The sequence below is a fragment of the Marmota monax genome, unplaced genomic scaffold (assembly GCF_021218885.2).
Source record: "Marmota monax isolate L192 unplaced genomic scaffold, Marmota_monax_Labrador192_F-V1.1 WCK01_AAM20220418_F8-fsc00136, whole genome shotgun sequence".
NCBI lineage: Eukaryota > Metazoa > Chordata > Mammalia > Rodentia > Sciuridae > Marmota > Marmota monax.
In genome coordinates this window covers 4,826,266-4,849,141 of record NW_026693905.1, presented here as the reverse complement: position 1 = coordinate 4,849,141, position 22,876 = coordinate 4,826,266, and the positions used below count along the sequence as shown (strand labels likewise).

Genomic DNA, 22,876 nt, shown 5'->3' with positions numbered 1-22,876 from the left:
TCAAACCCGTTTCTTCCTGGCTGTGCCTGTGCTGCTTTAGGCTTCTAGTTATGTCTAGACTACCAGAAGCAGAGCCAGGATTTGTTCACTCTCTGTGACAACTCTTTCTCAGGATGACTTGTTTACAGCACCTTCTCAGGGAGGAGAGGGAGAAAGAATGTGCTGAGAGAGCATGACCCAGTGAAACTGGCAGAGCCATTACCTCATCAGAGTAGGTCCTGCAGCCTCACTGAGGGAGCAGGCATCCTCTCAGTGGAAACCAAACCCCAGAAGCACACCCATCTGGGGCAGAAGCTTTTCTCTTCCCACAGCTGCCTGCACTGATGTAGCTCTGCTGAGGTTAGAGGGATATTTTCTCTTTTATGTGTTTCTCTTCAGGGATCTTGAACTTGGTCAGAAATATGCAACCAGAAATGAAACTTGGCACAGAATCCTCTAAGCCTGAAGGAATAATTTCATTCCTTTACCCCTTTTGGTTTAAACCAATTTGCAAATTTTCAGAATATCAGAAAGAAGAAAAATGCTTATTGGTATATTGCTTGTTTTATGTTGAATTTTACTAGCTATTAGATAACAGACTGGACTGTTGTGCTTTTGACAAACACACTTGTACTGTTGGCATATAAAGTTAAGTAGTTATTACATTCTCTTGGGTGTGTACATGAAGGTAAGTTTGTCTCTGAAAGATGTGTCAATGTCCATGTGAGATGACCAACTTGGGGATTTTAGAATTCAAGTTCGTAACTCTGACTGTTGAATTCTTTCCAGTGCTTAATATCCTCTTGACAGATTACAATAAAGAATCTAAAATAACAGTTACAGTAGAAGATGATACTACCCAGATCAATACAACACTCCCAAATGCTAAAAGTAGTCAATTTAGGTAAATCACTAATTAGTAAATGCATAAACCTAAAGATAACAGTTTTGAGCTCTTGCCTTTATATAGATGTTAAAGATGCTAATAAACTCTTGCAGTCATATGTGATTATCTCAGATGTGTTAGCTCTTTTTGTTTTTTCAGTTCTACATCTTTACTATTGTCTTTGCCATGATCTACTACATCTAGACTTTTTTATGTAACAGAAGTATTTTTATCATTTCACTAAATTTTTTTCCCTCCTCTTCACCATTCTGTTTCATTTGTCATTTGAACGTTAGACTTAGTTTTTCTAGGTGTTCTGGTTTCAGTGCTCAAACTTTCTTGGTACAAATTTGCCCTTTATCTTTTACTTAGGGGAACATTCATTCCCATTTATTCATTCATTATGAGAAATGAATTTTTTTTCTCAAAGAATTGTTAATCCCAGGAATTGACTTCAGCCACCAAAATCAGTTGAAAAGCTACAAATTAAGATGAAGTGCATAAAGGGCCCAAATCTGCAGGCAAGTTTGGGTGGGTGGGTGGGTGGGGTAGGGAAAGATGAGTAAGGAGAGCAAAGTCTCCCCTGGTTCATGTTTGTCCCTACAGGATGAAGATGAGCTTGTGTCTGTGTTGGTGGAGAGGGGAGAAATCTGTTTTGCTTTTTACCTCAGCGTAACATTTTGTCCCATTCCTTCCCTCATCATTGCTTTGAACAAAGACCGTGGGTGCTTCCTTGTAAACATGATACAGGATGCTTATTGGAAGCCATTCTGTAGTGAATTAAAAATTTTAAAACAATGTGAACATAGTTGACTTTTTATGAAAAACACTTTGAATCTAATTTTGAACTTTTTGAGCCTTCCTGTTGGAAAGCTAAGCTATCCTTCAAGTGGTACTACTTTAACTGTGATATCTTTTACCTATACATTTTAGTGGAATTTTGTGGAAATTTAGACAAAATAAAGAATTCAAAATCCTCCTTCAGTGGATTGTTGCTGATTGTGCTTATACTGTGGACATAGAGGAAAGGTTTAAACTCTTTGTTTTCCATTAAAACATACACCCGAGGGAGCAAATTCAAAGATATATGTTTTTACATTTTGTTATGTTAACAATCCTTTTAGAGCAAATAATTTATTTTTAAGAGCACACACCACTTGGTTACTTCTCTTCATTCTTTTCCTCTTTTCTGTCTTCCCTTTTTTTTCTCCATTTTTTCCTTTCCATTCTTTCTCCTTTTCTTCTTTTGCTGATTTCTTTTGATTTGTATTTCGGGGTGGGATCACCGATTAAGGGAAAATGAAAATACAGCCTGCTGTGTTGGTTGAAGTTGATTTTTCATTGAATCGGTATTTCTCATTTAACATTCAGTCTTATGCTAACTTCTTTTCCTTCTCCAGGTTTCATCCCTACCATGGTATCATCTTTTCACTTATTTTTATATCTCCTAGAATTAAACAATCTTCCTTGTGTGCCAACCTTGGATCATATGCTACACCTCAAAAAGATCTTTCCAAGTTAGGAAGAAATGTTACTACTTTGTTCTTCCCCCATTAATCTGTACCCAAGTTTATCCAGTGTCCATACTTTATAGATAGCTGCTCATTGCAACTGTGCCCTCATCAGCTTTCTTAAAACACTTTAGAAAAAATATGCTGGCAAAAAAATGGTAGATCTGTACAACTAATGTTTTCAAACTGAAAAATTTGATTGACCAATTGACATTTCATTTTTTGTTTCACCTGACACCAAATAAAATAGTTCAACTATTTTTTTTAATTTAAAAGCTAAATGAACTAGCAAAGTCATTATGTGTCATGCAGACCATTGTCTTCTTTTTATGCTAATTAGCTGATTCCACTGATATAAACCTAGTAAGTCAAGCAATGGCTACTCTAGTATCAATCAGTAAATGTTGAACCAAATTTATTTAGTTTGAATTAAAGTATTTCTAATTATATTAGTCTGTACAACATTATTATTTGTCTTGACTCTAACTCAAAATGATTGAAAAACACACTTGACTATCCATGAGGATATATAATCACTTAACTGTCTAGGTCCTTTAAATATATAGAGAGATTTCTCTATTCGTTTAAGAGAATACTCATGTCAGTATGAATCCTTTACACTTATTTATTAGTGGATGTGTAGATGGCTACCTTGTTGTGCTGTTGGAATAGTTCGGTTCACACTGCATTGCATTGTGAATGGGTGGCACTGCTACTCTATTGAACTGATAGGAGAAAATGCTTTTGTTGACTAGAAAATGATGCAGCATCATTTTGATTGGCATTAAGGCAATTAAATGTATGCTCAGACTTGAAAATTTACCATTTTATTTGGGTATCATGCCTCTCAAAATTGGAATTTAATCTTTCATAGAGTGTTTGTTTTTGAGCAAGACAATACTTTATATAATGTGCTACTTATTTTTTGTTTATGTTTACATGAGACACTACATTCTTTTGGCCCACTACTTTCTGGCCCACTTTGTAAAACAAGAAGGTTTTTAGAATTTACTTATGCATTCTTTTCAGTTTAATATGTTATTTTGTATATAGCCAAGAAAAGATCTTTTCTTCAATTTATTACATTGTGTGTGTGTGTGTGAGTGTGTGTGTGTGTGTGTGTGTATGCATGCGTACTAGGGATCAAACTCATGACCTTGCACATGCCAGCCAAGCCCTCTACCTCTGAACCACATTTCTATCCCACTTTGTACTTTTATTTTATGTTTCAACAAAAATTTGCAATCTGTAACATAATTCCTTTGCCAGGTGGAATCATAGTACCTGATTAGCCTCATGACTTGGTCCACCTTCTGTGTTTCATGAAGGGCTAAAAGGTGGTGTAGTAGGAGCATTTTTGTATGTGAGGGCATGTGTGATTATTCTCTAAGACAGAGTTAGCTAATTGTGTGTATGTATGTGTGTGTGTGTGTGTGTGTTGTTTTCCACAGTTAAAATCAACTATTATATAATCAGTTGATTTAAATAAAATTAAAAACTATACGATTAGATTAGGTTCCACATAGGTACCTCTGGTATTCAATACAATGTTACATGAAAAACAATGATACACAAAGATCATTAAAAAAGTCCAAGTGGATGAATTTCAAGTAAGTAGCCCTTTATATCCAGGGTCTGATTCAACCAACTGCAGATTGAAAATATTTTTTATAAAAATTTCATGTGTACTGAATATGTACAGATTTTTTTTCTTGTCATTATACCCTAAACAGTATAATATATTATACTATATTACATGTTATAAGTAATCTAGAGGTACTTAAAAGCATATGGTAGGATGTTTATAGATTATATGCAGATATCATACCATTTTATATGAGAGACTTTAGCATCTGCACATTTTGATATCCATGGTGTATCCTGAATCCAATCCCTTATGGATACTGGGGGACTACTATATTACTATATTTTTCCTTTTTGGAGCAATTTTGTCCTGATTCCATTGTTAATTATGGAAATTTTCTAAATCGAAATACTCATTTTATCTTTTAAAAAGTGCAGACACTTGCTTTTTCATAGAAAATGAGTTGATCTTCATTTAAATAACAGAAGCCAGCACTGATGGAACTTTAGGAATTTCGATACAAAGAAAGCATTAAGTACCCACTAAAAGCTGAATCCTCATGAAACAAGGAGATAACTACAACCTAGAGTTTATTTAAACCAGCTTTGCTCATCTTGTCTCAAACTGAAGTTTGCCTCATTCACAAACTTCTTGGTGAATTCTATTAGCACTAAGTGTGGACTTTGTCATTTCTTATAACATGGCCCATGATTCATGTGAGTATTTAGGGTATAATGAAAAGGAGCAGTTTCTTGTTTGTTTTTAAGTTCCTATAGCTTTCAAACTCAATTGGTGATTTCATGATTTTTGTTTGTTTTGCTTGGAGTAGGACCATGTTAAATGAGGGTGGTCAATATCAAAATTGGAGCTTTGAATGACTCGTACAATCCTGGACATTCTCTTTGCCTTATTTCAGCTTCTTTCCAAAGAGTTTCCTGTGGATTTGTAATAAGAACCTAAAGTTCTCCATTAAAAAACAAACTGTTATTGAAAGTGAGTAAACTGACTTTTAATAAAATATTTTCCTTTTGATTTCTAATATATTTATATTTTATATGATAGAGTAGCTCTTTGTAACCCTATTAACTAGTGGCTTAGTTGGGTTATGTGCTTACATATCTGGAAAAATAAAATAATATAGTGTAATATTTTATAGTATCATTAAATGTAATCTTATTAAAATTAATTTTTTTAAATTGACAAGTAAAAATATGCATGTATTCTTTTCTTCTGTACCTCTGCCCCATAACTAAGTGGCAGTCATTATCAAAACTTGCAAGTTACATATCAATTAGAGGATTATTGCTGAGTAAAAGGGATTATCAGGAGCAAAGGCTGTGAACCTCTAGTGTATACGTAAGTAAACTGAGGCAGGGAGCAGTTTAGTGACTTCCCTGAGGTGGTTACTTGTGAATGCAGAATAGACTCAGTAATTGGAGCTCAAACTCGGGACTGACCATGAAAGACCCATCTCATTCTGACTTTCTACTCTTATTTCTGATTGTATTTCTGTTCTTTGAGCTAAGGGTGGAGTGAGGTGGCAGTCATATCTGCCCAACTTTGTGACTCAACTGTGAATTTCACATGGATATAAAAGAGGGAGGGACTCGGAATTTTAGGGCCATTCCAACCAACTCCATGCCAGCTTCACTACTGAAAGCACAGAGACTAAATCTGATCCAGGAAACACAAGGCTCCTGCTTCAGGGCCATTCCTGTGGTTTGGATCTCTTAGGAGGGCAGTTTGAACTCTAGGGATGTGTGCCCAGAAGGGGGACAGGAAAGCCAAGGAGCTTTTCTCTAGGCTTGAAGGTTAATTTGGTCTGTGTTTAAACTTGGTTCTGTGTGCAAGAGAACTCAACAAAAATAGCCAGGTTGAAATTTTTTTTCTGATCTATAGCACCATGATAATTTCTCAGAAATAGCTTTCCGTGTGTTCCCCTAGCTTTGACATTTTTAGCTAGAGGAAGTGAGTGAGAGAGGCTGTGCTCCTGTGTCTGCCTGAATCCCACTTTCCTTCCTACTCTTGCCTGCCTTCCTGTTTCTCTGCCTACAACACTCCATACTTCTTTCTTTTTTTCTTTTTCTTTTTTTTTTTTTCTTCTTCCAGGGAGACAGCAAATTAAGTAAGAATTAGGTATTGCCATGGTTACTGTGTTCAGTAGCACTACACCTGCAACCGCGCTGCTTAGGCATTGTAGAGTCTTAAGTTGACAAATATTTGAAAGGCATGAAGAGAATCTTGGAGGAAAAAAAAATAAGCAGAAACCATGCTTAAATATTTAAAGAGAAATGTATACCTAGTCACTGAAAACTGAAACTATATCACTATCTAGGGAGTGAAGGAATTCTAATGTTATTCTATTAGAGAATGCCATAGACTGTGTCCTAATTTTCTAGATGAACATGTTCCATCACTCATATGAATTGGAGTGAGATTTTTGTTTTTTTAACCACTGAGTAAATGGAACAGAATTTCATATAGTATTTCCTAAACACATTGGTGAAAGAAAGAGCTATCCATACTTTTTTCTAAAGTGTCTTTAAATACAAATATAGAGGAAAACCATCTTAGTTGCACTTCAGGAATCAATATTTATGAATGCTGATTCTTTCAAGTAAGCTATTCTATGCTTTTCTTGGATGTGGTTTATTTTATTTGATTGTCTGAACATTAAAATGATGTGTAAAAAATTAAATATTGAAAGCTTTTACTAAAAAACATTCTTACTTGGAAGGATTCACTTTGATTCTCTTCCACTTGAACATTAGGCTCATACTCTATAAGTATTTCTTATAAAATGGCCCATGATTCATCTGAGTATTTATTTAATAAGTGGTTATTGGATCCCTAATATATAGCAGGCACTTTTCTGAGTGTCGAAGATACCAGGAATAAGCATACAAGTTCCTGCCCTCGTAGAACTAACATGAACTAACATAGAACTAACATGCCTCATGAGACAGAATTGAGAAGTAAAATAAATAAATAAATAAATGAACATTTCAGATACAAATGCTAAAAGAAATGTACCAGAGAGCATATGCAGGAGCTTGACTTTGGTGGGATGGACTACCTTTAGAGGCAAAAGTAAAGAAGACTGGTGAGCCATGGGATATTTGAGTTTCCAGTCAGAAGGAATAACCTCAAAGCAGAAGAAACACCGCATATTTGAGAAGCAGAAAGAATAATGGCATTAGAGTCTAATGAACTTGGTAGACAATAGTAGGACAGCAGATAAGAGCAGAAGGCTGGTGCCAGACCACCTGTGGCCCCTTAGTCACAATGAGGAAGATGACTTTTATTTGACTTCCAGTGCACTCTAATTTTGGAGGTTATAAAAGCAAATGTTTTTTTGAGAACCTCATGAAAGCTTTTGAAGATTAATTATGTCTTCTGAATCCCTCTAGGTTGATCTGTATCTTATTCAATAATGCATTACATCACAAGAGAGGAATAATTTAGAAAATCAGAAATCGATGGTAGAGACAGGAGTAGACATCTGTTAACTTGATCTAATGTGATGTTATGGACACATGTAGCTCAAATTGTATTGTTTTCTTCAGTTCTTGGAGAATTACGTGTTTGATTAATTTTAACCATCTACAATCTTTTTGTTTTTACCCAAAACTAAGTTTTAAAAAGCATTGTAGACCTGGGGTTGCGGCTCAGTAGTAGAGTCCCCTGCCTAGCATGTGTGAAGCACTGGATTCAATTCTCAGCACCACATATAAATAAATGAATACAATAAAGGTCCATCAACAACTATATATATATATATATATATATATATATATATATATATATATATATATATATATATTTTAAAGTAACGCGAACAGAAAAGTAGAAGTCTACATTTGAGAAAAGAAGTCACAAAAATAATTCCATTTCCATATGAATGTGTTCCCTGGCTATTTCCACACAGCATGTTTAGTTGCAAACCAAGTCAGGTGCCAGGTAGCAATCAATATGATACTTGAAGTGTATAAATAAGTAACAGCGGTTTATGCATTTTGCTCCTTAAAAGCAATGATTTAAATCTCCTGAGAATTTTGTAAGTGAACTGGACCAATTTCATGATGATGTTGGATCATCTGTGAGATTAATAGTCAATGTACTTCTTCATGCACACATTGCTTATACTAAAATATTTAACACACTTCTCAGTTATTTGCAGACTTGGTGTCATGCTCCATTGAATTTAGCATTAAGTACAGTTTGCCAGACTTTTGATTGATGGTACTTTTGGTGTCGTTTAAAGCTGTTTACTTTCCCTCAGCGTAGCTTTAATAAAAAAGAAAACTAATTTTTATTTCTTCATATAATGTTATATACTGGGCGTTTTCAAAATATCACATGATTTAGGATAAGTTATTATTTCAGTTTAAAATGAAGTGTTGGAGTACTGTTGGTTTTTCTTTGAGCTTCTTTTCTTGACTTCCATTTTAGTTTGTTTTTATGATTATTTATGATGTACATTACTTTAATTTGGAGCCATTAGATATATTAATACATTACCAAACTTGCAGTAACTCTAGTTAAGTATTAAAAATATGAATAACAATTCACCAATTATTAAAATATATATTAACCTCTGAATGGCATTCTTGGATATTGGTATCATTATTTATATTATGGATATAGAGATATCATTAAACATTAAATGTAGAGTAAAATGTTATATCAAAGGATTATGAAAGGGGTTTAAGAAGAAACACAGTAATTAATTTCCTTTTATATGTATAATCCTGCTTGTGCTATAGAACACCAGGTATATAGCATATTGCTCTCCTCTAGTTGACACTAGTGTAAAAAGAATATAATGCATAATAAGATAAATGGTGAAGAATAGTAGGTCCTGAAAGTATTAAGCAAATTCAGAGGGGGAAAATTTGTTACCATGTGCAGAAGTCAAAAAAAGCCTGATGTGGAAAATGGCATGTGGAGTGGCTGGGTTTGGAAAAGCACCCAGATAGGAGGACTGTAGCAGAAGCAAAGACACAGAGGTGACAATGAGCAAAGCTAATTAGACCACCAGCAATGGAGGGCTCCTTTTGGAGAAGAGTGGCATGAATAGATAGTAGAGGTCCTTAAATACTGGGTATGATAGGAGTTTTGGTTTTATCAAAACGCCTTCTGATCAGTGAAGGATTTGGACCTGGAGAATGGCAGGAGCCATGTGATGTATTAATGATTAGCAAGACAAATGTGAGGGGCCACAGCAGTAGGCCTAGAATTTCTACAGATGGTATGGGGATCCATCGTATTTAGAGAGAGAGGCTGAGGGACTTATTTGGAGGTACAGTTGCAGACATTTTCACATACAATGAAGAAAATATCCATGCCATAGAATGGAGATGTGTGACGGTGATGGAGATGAGGCATGGAAAGACAGACTGACTTGAGGAAACCAAAAGAACTGGAAGCCATGTAGAGGTGTGGTCAGGAGGTGAGTAATGTAAGCTCCTTTGGAGTTGTGTCATGTGCATGCAAAATGTGTATTTTTAAAAGAAGATTGGCCATGGAAAAAAAAGCAAAAGGATAAAGACTAATTTCTATGCATTTTTCTTCCATTTGACCCTCAGACTGTAATTTGCCAACCTCTGACATATATTGTCATGTTTGAACCTGAATCCAGAAAATGTCCTTGATGTTGTAAGTAAGAACCGTGCTCTTAAAAGTTCATAAATAGGTGAAACCTAAGTAAAAACAATTGTTAGGGATTTATTTTCAAGAAGATGTGTGTGTATATGTGTGTGTGTGTGTGTGTGTGTGTGTGTGTGTGTGTGGTGGAGGTGCTTTAGATTTCCCTTAAGTCAGAGCATAGTAGAAACTGGAGACCTTTACCTAAGCCACTAGCTTCTTTTTATTGTATGGGCACTGGTTTTATTTCCATTTTTTTCTTATCCTCTAGTAGTCTCAGAATAAAATTGTGCCCCACTTCCAGTAACTATGTAGAGCTTATGTTATTCATTTCACATAGTAAGTTTCTCATGCTTTGTTTTCTTGCTTATGACTTCTCCTGATCCTAATTTCTTTGAATCTTCTTAAGAATAAATTCAGATATAAAAAGCTGTATTCTATATTTTCCTCAGAGACCCACTTTTTAAAAACTTGTGACCAGAGCAACTCCTACTTTCCAGGAGAGAAAGTGGCATGGCCTGGCATTTTCAACCATCAAGTTAGGGCAGATGGCATTGCTGTTTTTCTGTTTCCACAACTGAAAGCATTTTCCCAAAAAAATAGACTAGCTTTTGTGTGCATATCCTATTAGAGAGCATTTCCTAAATCTATTATCCTTTTCTGTTAAAAAAAAAAAGAAAAAGAGAGAAAGAAAAGAAAAAGATGGAGTGGATTTCTTGTTTCTGAACTCTCCCCTCTAACTGTTGTCATAATTTTTTTTTTATTTTTTTAAAAAATATATTACACATTAAAAAGCATTTATTTTTAATTTTTCCTGGATTTTATTTTATTTTTTTAAATACATGACAGCAGAATGCATTATAATTCTTATTACACATATAGAGCACAGTTTTTCATATCTTTATATATAAAGTATGTTCACACCAATTCATGTCTTTATACATGTACTTTTTTTGCATTACAATTCATTTTAACATATATACCACAATTTTCATATCTCTGTTTGTATATAAAGTAGGTTTACACCCAATTCGTGTCTTCATACGTGTACTTTGGATAATGATGTCCATCACATTCCACCATCCTTGCTAATCCCCTGCCTCCTCCCTTTTTCTCTCTCCCTTCTTCCCTATCTAGAATTCATCTATTCCTCCCATGTTCCCCCTCCCTACCCCACTATGAGTCAACCTCCTTATATCAGAGAAAACATTCAGCATTTGTTTGTTTGTTTTTTTTTTGTGGGGGGGGGGGATTGGCTAACTTCACTTAGCATTATCTTCTCCAACACCATCCATTTACCTGCAAATGCCATGATTTTATTCTCTTTTTTTGCTGAGTAAAATTCCATTGTGTATATATGCCACATTTTTTTTATCTGTTCATCCACTGAAGGGCATCTAGATTAGCTCCACAGTTTAGCTATTATGAATTGTGCTGCTGTAAACATTGATGTGGCTGTGTCCCTATAGTATAGTATGCTGTTTTTAAGTCCTTTGTGTATAGTCCGAGGAGAGGGAAGCTGGGTCAAATGGTGGTTTCATTCCCAGATTTCCAAGGAATCTCCATACTGATTTCCATATTGGCTGTACCAATGTGCAGTCCCACCTTATTCAGCCCTCAGGATTTCAGTGGTCCTGGAAGGAAGATGCTAAGATCCAAATATATTTTCTCTTTTATGAATGAATGATCATGGGAATATTCTGGGGATTAGAATTCAAATATTAAGCCCTATTCACTTTCTCTCCAGAATGCTTTATGTGAAAACTGAAATATAGAACTCATGATATAAGGAAATATGAGTTTTGATTTTTTTGTTGTTGTTTTATATGCTCTTGCATGCAATGGGTCTGTTGCCTTTAAATGTTAATAATGGGTAGTTGGTGTTAATACAGTGGAACTAAATAATCAGACTAATTTTGATGTCTCATTAAATTAATAGTGAAATAATTTGTTTGACTCTTTCAGAGCTGGTATAATGGACAAAAGAGTTTGCCACATTATCACTGCTTGGAAAACAAATGTGATCAATGTTATGTGTCTTGATAATGATTTGAAAATATAAGTAATCAAGGAGAATAGCATGGAATATGAAAGTGTTCTTTAAAAGTTAAGAAAATTGGAGAAAAGAATGTTATTCAAGAAAATGGTATGTCAGGAAGTCCCTGGTGGTCATATAGTAGTTCATTCCACCTTATTTGCACTTGTATTTGAGATTTGTGTTTTATCTAAAATCGTTTTGTGCCGCATAGAATCAAAGAGAATTGGAAATTAAAATAAGTTGCCTTTTAACCAGCATGGAAAATAGAGAAAATGCTGTGATGGACCATAGGTTTAGTCAGAACCAAATTTCAACAACAACGAAAAAAATCCCTGCCCAGGCACAATTACAGGCATAACATTATATATATTATTATAATCGAATATACAAAGTAATTCAAATATTAGAAAAAGGACAGGGTTATAAATTATTAAGTTACTCATAATGAAACAATGTCATCATGTTTTTGCTAAGGTAACAAAAAGATCAAAACTCATATTTCCTTATACCATGAGTCCTATATTTCAGTTTGTAGTGAGGAAACATCATAAAGCATTCTGGAGAGAAAGGGAACAGGGCTTAATATCTGAATTCGAATCCCCAGAATATTCCCATGATCATTCATTCATAAAAGAGAAAATACACTTGGATCCTAGCATCTTCCTTCCAGGACCATGAAGTCATGAAGGCTGAATAAGGTTTTAAAAGACATTTATGACCACAGTTAGTGGGGAGAGTTCAGAAGCAAGAAATCCACCCCATTTTTTTCTTCTTTTAACATTTTCTTTTTAAAATTTTGATTTAAATCTCATAGCAAATATATATATATATATATATATATATATATATATATATATATATATATATATATATATATATATATATATATTGCAAATATATATATGTATATATATACATAATATATCACAGAAAACATTTGTGGAAGCAGTCTGCAACTAAAGATGTAAATAGAGTATACATATTTAACTTTGTACATCTTATTTATTATTTTAAGATTGTTTCTGAGTGTAAAAATAGTTAGGATTATTTTTCACATCACAAAACATTTCATAAATTTCACATCACAAAATATTTCAAAAACATAAGAGCAGTCACTGGACATTTTGCAACAAAGTAAGTAATTGTGACTTTGTATCTTGTGATAAAATACAGTTTTTTGCCTTAATAACTCCACTGGTTTTATTTAGCATTCTTTTTTAGAAATATAATTGATAAAGGGCATGGAACAACTGCAGTTACCCTTCCCTTGTACATGAAGAGAAGGAACATATCTGTATAGAGAATCTCCTCTCATCGCTGAGCTCAGGAGCCTGGTTTAGGCCAATCCACATCTGGAAAATACTTCTGCTCAGACAAGAGCTATTAACTTAAACAGAGTGGCATTTATTCATTTCATTTCTGGACTCATGTCAGAGCCCTCATGGTGGGGTGAGAACTAAATTTACCCCACAGCTCTCTGCTGGTCAGATATGTTATTGCATATCATCTTTATAAAATCCAAGTGGGTACGTATCCAACATGCATGATGTAGTTACCACAAAAACGACATTTCAAATTTGGGTTAACAATATGACACAATTATTGCTTATAATCTAACTGAATCATAGAAAGAATTAGACATCCCACTGGAAAGGTCTATACCAACTTTAATACGAATTTCATTTTAAACTTAAAAAATGCTAGGCACATAGGGGTCGGAATATAGCTCAGTTGGTAGAGTACTTACCTTGCCTGCATAAGGCCCTGGGTTCAATCCCCAATACCACAAAAAAAAAAAAAAGGCACACAAATACTGCATGATTTCATTCATATGTGGAATACAAAAAAGTTGTTCTCAGCCTAGCATATGTGAGGTATTGGGTTCAAGCCTCATAAAAATAAATGAATAAAATAACCACATAAATAAAATAAATGTATTGTGTCCATCTACAACTAAAAATATTTTTTTAAAAAGTAGAACAGTGGTCACCAGAGGCTGAGATGGTTGAGGTTGGGAGCTGAAGTAACAGGCTGGGGAGAGGCTGGCCAAAGGATATAAAATGACAGAATAAGTTCAAGAGATCCACCGTACGGCATGGTGGCTATAGTTAATGATGATATACTGTGTTCCGGAAGAATGCTAACAGACTGGATGTGAAGTATTCTTACCATGAAAATGTGAAGTGGTGCATGTTCATTAGCTATATTCAACATTCTCATAGGCTGTATGTACTTCAAGGCATCTTGTACATGGTCCATACATACAATTTTATTTCTCCTCTTCAAGAAATAATTTTGAAACATTTAAATGATCTACTGATTTTTATTCTGTTACTGCTTAAGTTAATAATTAAGTTAAAAGTTAAACATTTGAACTCATGCCCAAATATTATGATGACTCATTATTGAATGTCTATAAATAAAGTGTCTTCTGTATTTCTGAGGTTAAAGAGGATCAAATGGAAAGCAGAGGCAAATCATACTGTGATTACTTTCTGTAACTCCAGCTGTATTCTTTACTGCTATTTCTGGGAGCCTCCGTTGTTGCTATTTTGTCATTTATAGGACTATACACTTGATCACATTGGCACATGATTGTTAAGGTCTGTATCTGTTAATGTCTATACTTGTTTGGACAAGATGTCCAATAGATGTGTATGTGTATAAAATGTATGATATGTATACATGTGTATCTATAGCTACAAAGAGCAATTTGTCTAAGCATAGGCTCATAAAGGAAGTATAAAAAAAACTAAGTCTAAACTAAACCATGACCTCCTTGGTCCTGGTTTCATTATTTTTAAAATGAGGATTAGTGCCAGAAGGTCTCTCAAGTTTTTCATTTTGTTTTTGCTTCACATTTAAGAATCTGGGAGTCCAATTAGAGCTGTCTTTTATGATAAAGATTTCTGATTTCTCAGGGACTGAAAGAAAACGAGAATAAAATATTCACATTCCACATGCCACAATTGTAGTTCAAAAAAAAAAAAAAGGAGGAAAGATTGACGTGTTTACTATGTATAGGGTTGTTGATCACAATGGGTCACAGCAGCCATTTGTGAACATTTGGAAACTAAGCAGTCATCACCCTTTTTGAACATGGAGCTAAGTAGTTTACCAGATTATGTTAATGTTAAGTTATCCCAGCCGTTGGGATTGGGATACAGGACCTGGATAGATATAGGCAATGTGCTATTGTCTTTATCTGGAAGAGAATATTGATGAAAATAAAATTTTACAGAACCTCATTCATTTTATAGTTTTTATAGTCTACACATAATAATTTATCATGCTAAATTAAAAATTATTTCATTATGATATGTGTAGATTTATTCCTGTAGATCATTGTATGTAGGCTATATATACTTCATATAATACTTTACTCTTTAAATATTTACATTTCAAAATTCAGTAATTAAATTTTTAAGGTGGGAACATGACACCAAAGTCACCATATAATTCTTGTTTGTTTGTTTGTTTGTCTGGTACCTACAAGAATATTTTATTCTTACTTATTCACCACAATATCCCTACTGTGAAGAAAATTGTGTGAATGAAGGGATGGTCAATAAATATTTTAAATAAATAGATGAATGAATAATTCTATAGAAATTTTGGGGTATCCCAAATTACTTTTTAAAAAATTGTTTCATTCTATATCAAAAAAGAAAATGGTGATTCCTCCTTTTTGGGTAGTAAAATCTGAAGGAATCAACACTGTATCTTTCTTTCACTTTTTTTTTTTAAGTAAAATACACAACCTTTTCCTTTGTTAAGACACAGAAAGTTTATAACTCTGCTCTCTTACTGAGACCTTGAACATGTCATTTGACTGTCTGGGCTTCAATTTCTTAATCTACAGATCTAAGGGATTAAATTTTTCTGAGTCAGCTTCACATCCTGTGGTTATTTGGAAAGGCATTGCATTAATTCACACTTTCATACAAATAAGTTAATCATCCTACTTAGCTGTTCTGCAAACCTGCAGCACTTAGAATTTTGGACAGGTGCATTTTTAAAAAAAAAATTTTATTATTGGTTGTTAAAACATTACATAGTTCTTGACATATGATATTTCACATTTTGATTCAAGTGGGTTATGAACTCCCATTTTTACCCCGTATACAGATTGCAGAATCACATCGTTACACATCCACTGATTTACATATTGCCCTACTAGTGTCTGTTGTATTCTGCTGCCTTTCCTATCCTCTACTATCCCCTCTCCCCTCCCCTCCCCTCCCCTCTTCTCTCTCTACCCCATCTACTGTAATTCATTTCTCCCCGTTGTTATTTTTTTCCCTTTCCCCTCACTTCCTCTTGTATGTAATTTTGTATAACCCTGAGGGTCTCCTTCCATTTCCATGCAATTTCCCTTTCCCTCCCACCTCTCCCTTTCCCTCCCACCTCTCATCCCTGTTTAATGTTAATCTTCTTCTCATGCTCTTCCTCCCTACTCTGTTCTTAGTTACTCTCCTTATATCAAAGAAGACATTTAGCATTTGTTTTTTAGGGATTGGCTAGCTTCACTTAGCATAATCTGCTCTAATGCCATCCATTTCCCTGCAAATTCTATGATTTTGTCATTTTTTAATGCAGAGTAATACTCCATTGTGTATAAATGCCATATTTTTTTTTATCCATTCGTCTATTGAAGGGCATCTAGGTTGGTTCCACAGTCTAGCTATTGTGAATTGTGCTGCTATGAACATCGATGTAGCAGTGTCCCTGTAGTATGCTCTTTTTAGGTCTTTAGGGAATAGACCGAGAAGGGGAATAGCTGGGTCAAATGGTGGTTCCATTCCCAGCTTTCCAAGAAATCTCCATACTGCTTTCCAAATTGGCCGCACCAATTTGCAGTCCCACCAGCAATGTACAAGTGTACCCTTTTCCCCACATCCTCGCCAGCATTTGTTGTTGTTTGACTTCATAATGGCTACCAATCTTACTGGAGTGAGATGGTATCTTAGGGTGGTTTTGATTTGTGGACAGGTGCATTTTTATTAGGGAAAGCTGTACATCATAGAAGAAGATTAGAATTATGAGGTGCCTTTCAGAGGAAAAAAATTATTCATTGCAAGCATCTATTTTATATTCAGCAAACTGTATTAAAAACCAATTAAAAGCCACCTACTATGATTAGCCATGTTTGCAGTACAAAGAGAAAGACAAGACTGTGTCCTTACTTTCCTGGAGCTTTTTATCAAATTGAGGAAGGCAGCCAGTCGCATCCTTTGGGCAACTAAACAGACTGTAAATAAACACTTATCACTAGTTACCTGTTTTAAAAGGTCTGGGGGAGAAAACATGTGATAACCCTTTAATGCCAGCTGAGTCTTACAAAGTGATAAATTATGGCTTATAGTCATCACGCATTGAAGTGTGATGATTTCAACACCCAAACATGATCAGAGTTGTTTGTAAAATATAGGAAACAAGTCTTTGGGAAAAGACAGAACTGCAAATACTTTGCAGACAACATTCACCCTTATTCTATTTTTAATAGAATAAGGAACTCTTTTTGAAAGAAATATTGTGTAATTGAAAGGGAATCAACTGTTTTTACTAATTGATGTACATGATACTATGTTTTATTTCTTTGTGTAGCGAGTCTTAAAACTATCCATCAGACTTACTATGGGGAGACATCTCATAAATCCTTTAAATTTTTTGTTGTGTACAGATGATCTACAAATGTCCATTAAAATTTTCTGGGAACATCTTCCACTTCAAGTACAAGTCCTTGAGGGACATGATGATTTGAAAAAGAAAGGATGAAGGAGATGTGCCCAAAGAATTTATTATACAGCTTTTTTAAAGCGGAGGCCAGCTGTTTTGGAACTAGAATTAAAATGTAAATTATCAAAGGGGAATGAATAATGAGAACCATTTAAAAAAAAATGTGCCAAGTGCAATGAGAAGAAGAAAAGCATTTAAGATTTCCTACTATGCACAAGTCAGAAGACTGATGGGAAAGGCTGGGCAGGAAGGGATTTATAAGGCACTAAATGGATACAACCCTCAGATTGTCCAGGATGCTGGGCAGTTGAATTAACTGAGAAATAGACCTTCAATTTTGCTGGGCCTGGATCCAAATCCCAATATAACTGTGCATAGAATTTAGGCAGTCACTGTATCAGCACCCTCAAGGACTTTAAATTGAACCACAGTGCTAGTAACATAAGTTGCATTTCAATCCATGTGGTTTTATGAATCAAAATAGAGTTCTTTCCGTACAATGCAAATAGTGCCATGTGGGAACAAAATAGAAAGATTATGTATGAGGTTGGTCAGTATTTTCTATAATAATCATAGGAGTAAAACCTATGAAAGCTTTCAAATCCAAGAATTTTCACAAATAAGTAGTTTCTGTTGTATTTTTGTTCAAATGTAAGTGCTTTATAAAGGTCAAAATGTTCTAACCGGGCTACACATAAGTCTGTTCATATTAAATCCTAATATTTAATGTCAATCGGACATTACAATTCTGAAAGGAAGAAAGGAAATGCTAATGAGGAAACGAACTGTAAATATATTTACATAGGTAGTATATACCTCTGTAGGTTTTTACACAAATAAACCATTAAATTGAAGGAACAGAAGAACTTTAACCTCAATAATTTTATGGATGTGGGAAACTTGTACAAATTGTATGAAACATTTTTCAGTGATTTTACCTTGTTTAAGTTTATGTCAGCTGTAGTGTCCAAATGGCTCAAGACCAGATCTCAATTAATAGCTGGAATAATAAGGGGTTTGATTTGCCAATAACTGTTTAATGACATTAAATTTTAGCTAGATTTTGGCATTATCTGTCCATCCCCTACCTCCAGGGTTTTGTTAGAGTCTGTGAGTCTTTTCTGTATTATATTCTCCTACTGGTTGATCATTTCCTTTGTCAAAGCTTTAGCAACCATCTGTATTTTGACTACTTCCTAGTCTGTGTTTCCAGCCTGGACTTCTTCCCTGAGTGTCAGTTCTTGACAACCTTCCAGGTGGCTTCACTTCCATAGACACCTGAAGCTCAACATGTTCATAATGAAACATTTCAACCTCCACCCTACATTCCCTTTCAGTTCCCATTTTATGGCATGGAACTATTCCAAGTCAGAAACCAAGTTATCCTAGACTTCTAAATGTAATTCATAAATATATATTTTGATCAGTTTTTTCTCCTTTTTTTATCTCTACCCTCACTGAATTTGTCCTGTACCTTTCATCTGAAATGCAGCATTTGATTTCCTTGCCTCCAGTCTTTTCCCATTAAATTCATTCTTTATATGAGCCAGAGTGATCTTTTTAAACTGCATGTCTAACCAGATCACTCCTCTATTTAAAATCCTTCCTTCAGAGTCTTATTAATATAGCATATTAAATATAGCCATGCAAATCTGGAAGCATGCTATCCTTTCAATCTTATTTTCAGCCACTCCCTGCCTATATTTTTGGCTTTCAAAATACCAAACTACTGTAATCTCCACACATTACTTCCTCTATTCTTTCCATTATAATGCCATTTTTCCCCTTGGCTAACTGCTTTTCATCTTTCAAAACTAGCTGAGATTTTATATTTGTATCCCACTTAATGTTTATATTTCTTGCAGGAAGGAACTATCATGTTCAGTTCTATAAATTTAGTTTCTGGGAGAGTGCCTGACACATGCTATGCACAAAAATAATAATTTTTTTGAATTGAGCAACAATGCTGTTCATGGTTCTGCTTGGCTCTTGCCAGTGAAATTTTTGTTTAAATCGGTGCTTGCCCTCTGCATTGTGTCACCGTCTAGGGAGGTGACTTCAAATACTTGAATATTACAAGTATTTTTTATCATGCTTCTTGATCTGTGCTTCCAGTGCCTTCACCATCCACTCCCACAGAGTGATGATTCCATGACTGCACCTAACTCTGGCTGAGCTGAAGTCTCTCAGCCTCAATTTCTTCACCTTAACCATAGTAATAGTTCCTTTCTCAAGGATTATTGTGGGAGTTAATGTGATGGAAGGCATATGTGAAGGTGACAACACAGTGTTGGAGTTCAGTAAGTATTCAGTGACTTTCCATCAACAGCTGAAGTGCTACACTTTCTAAAAGGCTTCAACATTGCTATGGGAAAATAATGATAAGATGCTAATAGGAAAGCAGTGAGCTAAATTTCTTACCCACCAAAGACCATGATATGGTTTCTACATTAGACATCATTTTGAATACTTCATAGGCAACAAACCACCAAGCAAAACCAGTTTTAAGAATGAATTATTCAAGTACTAAGAATGAATTATTATAAGAATTTCCTTTGGATAATAGTTAGATATTTTTGTTTAGTGACAATGGTAATAGCATTTCAAAGATTAAAAAAAAAAGATGCTTATAAACTCAGGTACTTGAGAAACTGAGACAAGAGCATCATAAGTTTGAGACTAGCCTGGGCAACTTAGCAGGACCATGTCTCAAAATAAAAAAGAAAGGGTTGGGGATGTGGCTCAGTGGTATAGTACACCTCTGGGTTCAATCCTCAGTGGGGCAAAGAAAGAAAGAAAGAGAAAGAAAGAAAGAAAGAAAGAAAGAAAGAAAGAAAGAAAGAAAGAAAGAAAGAAAGAAAGAAAGAGAATGCCAACATGCTTAAAATTTATATTGCTTTGCTTTACTTAATTTAATGATAATAAATGGTTTACAAAGCATTAACATCAGCAAAAATGTTCAGAAGTTTTGGCTATTTGTCTCAAGTCACTGCAGGAAAGTTTAACCTCCAATTTTAGGTCTGGGGGACTATAAATTTAAGTTCACATGTATATCTCATTTAATATGTCTTGTCTTTGCTCATGGATTAATTATATTATTTAGTTTCAATAAATTAAAAATTAATAATTTATATCTAAATATTACAAAGGTACAACATTTTAACACTACTAATTCTAATTATTACAAAGTAATAATTAGAATTAATTTTATTTTGTAATTAGATGTCCTGAAAGACACCTATCCAGGGATCTCAGATGAAATATAAGCATACATTCCAAAAATATCCAGCCATTCACTATCATTTATGGGAAGGATGAGATATTGATCTAAAATCCAAACTTGAATTGGGTTATTACCCTGAATCAAGATCCAAAGTAACTTTTTGGTTGCAGTTTAATAAAATTACTTTCAGATAGTTTATTAAAGAGAAATGAAAATTAAAGTATAATTCACATCTTATTTTAATAATTACTGCAGGAGTATATGTTATTTATTTGACCTGGCATTTAATTATAATGAATATTTTCAAAACTAAGTCGTCACTGAACTCAGTTTGTTTTTCAAGCAAATGTGAACTGTTTGGTTTTGGATTAAAAGTTTTTGACTGAAAGTTTTTTAAAAGAATATCTTTTAAATTTCTAGAACATTATAAAAATCTCACAGGTTCAAATGGAAGTGTTTGAATGCCATATTTAAAAGAGCACGAGTCATGGTGTTGTAATGGTGGACAGATTATCACAATTACTCTGATGAAGACCAAGTCCATCCCTTTTACTTGAATGCCCAATACTATAATCAATTAATTGGAAATAGAAAATAATATTTCTGAATCATCCACATTCAGTTGTAGAATCGATGAGAATATTTAGATTGTGAGACCTAATCACCTGGTACCTAATTAACTCCATTTAAAAGTGACTTCCATACTCACATAATTTTAAAAATCACTAATAAGGCACAATCCTATTCTAATGGTTCTAGTTATTGCCTTTATGCTCTCAGACAAGAGGTTTATGTTCACCTTTGTTTTTTTGAAGTGGCTCCTTGAGATGCACAATGCAGCTTCTGCTTAGACAAGGGTGAAAGGGACTACCATGTCAAGTAAAAGCCACATCATAATCATTGTTCATAATAGATGGAGTATAATTCTAGTGTTGGGGTTTTCTTAAACTCCTAAGGCTATGTGGGGCAGATTTTTCAGCAGAGAGGTTGCAACACATTTAAATCATAGCCAAATATGTGAATGGAGGTTAGAGAAAGATTGGTGCTGTTGTTTCTAATAGAAATGCAAAAGCCACTCAAAGCTCCTGCTGTGCACATAGATAATCTGTATTAAGGGTAAGATGTCATTTTTATGTAACATCTTAACTATGGTGGCTTATTAAACAGGATCAAGAAAATCATGTTCTACCAGCAGGACTAAACTAGAGAATAACAATCAGAAGCATTGGCAAACCATTCAACCACCCACATCTTCCAAGAAATTACTCATGATAGCAATTTGCATGAGGTATTAAACAGTATGTTTTAATGATATATGGGCTTAAACTCAACAGGACAGCAGAGCAATTCTTTTTGTCTACAGACCATAAAACATACTGGAACCTAAATTAACAAAGAGCAATAAGCTTTTTGACAATCAAAACCTAAGCACCTATGCTTCCTGTCCATAATAGAATGTCATAAAAACATTACTGTTTCATCACAAGATTTATCTGCAAAATACCAACAAGCAAATACTTAAAGTATTTTGATTTGGGGAGTAATTTAAAATGGTTCAAAAATTTAATTCTATAATATGGTCATAAGAGAGAATAAAATTATGTAAGTGTCCATTTTCATTACTTTGGAAATGTTGGGTATTTAATGATAAAAATGAAACAGACTCTGAATTTTAAATTGTGGAAAGTTTTTGATGTAGGGACTTAACCTAGAATTACCTAGATATGAATGAACCAAGGAAGAAAAATTATGGTCACGACATATTCATCTTTACATTACAATCACGTCTTTAAAATGGGTGGGAAGAAGAGGAGGCTCCAACTGTCTTATCTCTCCATCCAATTTTAAATATGTCTTGGTTTTCTCAAATCATTAGACACACCTTCTCACTGTTGTGTTTAAGAGTCAATTCTGCAGATTTTTGAAGCCCTTGACCCTCTACTGAGATTTAATTGGGCCCTCCAAGTTCAAAATCAAAGAGCACTACTAGTTTTGCAAGATTTCAAGGTTTGACACTGTCATTTCAGTGGTGGGTATTTCCCCCATGCTACCCACCCAGGTACCCAAGGTATCTTAAGACTGTCTATGGCCTCCACAGCGAATACTTTCTTCCCTCTGGTGAAGCTGCAGCTTGTCGTGGCCCATGTCTTGCTCTCTCTTCTTGCAACTCATGTCTGAGTAAGTAACCAATGGACACTAGAATAACTGGTTCTCTTCCTGGACCTCATTTCTACACGGACATGAGACTGTGGCCTTCTTTGGTCCCTTT

The 22,876-nt window shown here is 34.4% G+C and overlaps 1 protein-coding gene across 3 annotated transcripts in view; it reads left to right on the top strand.

The window, feature by feature from the left end:
• The window catches only part of Map2 (microtubule associated protein 2), a 291,958-nt gene that overhangs the window by 2,362 nt on the left and 266,720 nt on the right, over positions 1–22,876 (top strand). Inside the window, exon 1 of one of the 3 annotated variants that reach the window (XM_058585197.1) lies at positions 9,395–9,413. The exons of the other annotated variants lie outside the window; for them this stretch is intronic. The gene's annotated coding sequence lies outside the window, so the exon portion shown is untranslated. Of the gene's footprint in view, positions 1–9,394; positions 9,414–22,876 lie in introns of those variants that run through there. 3 annotated transcript variants of the gene reach the window in all.